Below are 1917 nucleotides of genomic sequence, written 5' to 3' on the forward strand. Positions count from 1 at the left end.
CTTGCATGACATCTTTTGTCCTACCCTCCCGTGGCAGTGGGGTCCTAGCGGAAACTAAGGGATATTAAGGCCTCCTTTTAATAGAGTACCGGAACAAAGCATGAACACATAGTGAATACATGAACTCCTCAAACTACGGTCATCACCGGTAAGTATCCCGATTATTGTCACTTCAGGGTTAACGGATCATAACACATAATAGGTGACTATAGACTTGCAAGATATGATCAAGAACTCTCATATATTGATGAAAACATAATAGGTTCAGATCTAAAATCATGGCACTCGGGCCCTAGTGACAAGCATTAAGCATAGCAAAGTCATAGCAACATCAATCTCAGAACATAGTGGATACTAGGGATCAAACCCTAACAAAACTAACTCGATTACATGATAAATCTCATCCAACCCATCACCGTCCAGCAAGCCTACGATGGAATTACTCACGTATGGTGGTGAGCATCACGAAATTGGTGATGGAGGAAGGTTGATGATGACGATGGTGACGGATTCCCCTCTCTGGAGACCCGAACGGACTCCAGATCAGCCCTCCCGAGAGGTTTTAGGGCTTGGCGGCGGCTCCATATCATAAAACGCGATGAATCCTTCTCCTTGCTTTTTTTCTCCCTGAAAGCAAATATATAGAGTTGGAGTCGAGGTCGGAGGAGCTCCAGGGGGCCCACGAGGTAGGGGGCGCGCCCCCCACCCTCGTGGCTAGGGTGTGGGCCCCCTGGTCTTCATCTTTTGCAAGGATTTTTTATTATTTCTGAGAAGATGTTCCGTGAAGTTTCAGGTCATTCCGAGAACTTTTCTTTCTGCACATAAATAACATCATGGTAATTCTGCTAAAAACTGCGTCAGTCCGGGTTAGTTCCATTCAAATCATGCAAGTTAGAGTCCAAAACAAGGGCAAAAGTGTTCGGAAAAGTAGATACGGTGGAGACGTATCAACTCCCCCAAGCTTAAACCTTTGCTTGTCCTCAAGCAATTTAGTTCGATCTTTTGCTTTAGATGAATAAAAGTTTAGTTCGATCCTTTCTTCTTTGAGAAGTTTGCTTAGTGATCTATCCTTGTAATCGTGTGCAAGTTATAAATCCCAAGTGACTCAAAGAATAGAGCTATGCTCCCCGGCAACGGCGGCAGAAAATAGTCTTGATAACCCACAAGTATAGGGGATCACAATAGTTTTCGAGGGTAGAGTATTCAACCCAAATTTATTGATTCGACACAAGGGGAGCCAAAGAATATTCTCAAGTATTAGCAGTTGAGTTGTCCATTCAACCACACCTGGATAACTTAGTATCTATAGCAAAGTATTTAGTAGCACAGTAATATGATAGTAGTGGTAACAGTAGTAAAAGGTAATGGTAGCAAAAGTAGTGTTTTTGGTATTTTGTAGTGGTGATAGCAATAGCAACGGAAAAGTAAATAAGCGAAGAATAATATATGGAAAGCTCGTAGGCAATTGATCGGTGATAGAGAATTATGCCGGATGCGGTTCATCATGTAACAGTCATAACCTAGAGTGACACAGAACTAGCTCCAATTCATCAATGTAATGTAGGCATGTATTCCGAATATAGTCATACGTGCTTATGGAAAAGAACTTGCATGACATCTTTTGTCCTACCCTCCCGTGGCAGTGGGGTCCTAGCGGAAACTAAGGGATATTAAGGCCTCCTTTTAATAGAGTACCGGAACAAAGCATGAACACATAGTGAATACATGAACTCCTCAAACTACGGTCATCACCGGTAAGTATCCCGATTATTGTCACTTCAGGGTTAACGGATCATAACACATAATAGGTGACTATAGACTTGCAAGATAGGATCAAGAACTCTCATATATTGATGAAAACATAATAGGTTCAGATCTGAAATCATGGCACTCGGGCCCTAGTGACAAGCATTAAGC

The sequence above is a fragment of the Triticum urartu genome, chromosome 1A (genome assembly GCF_056163025.1).
Source record: "Triticum urartu cultivar PI428250 chromosome 1A, HENAU_Tu73, whole genome shotgun sequence".
Lineage (NCBI taxonomy): Eukaryota > Viridiplantae > Streptophyta > Magnoliopsida > Poales > Poaceae > Triticum > Triticum urartu.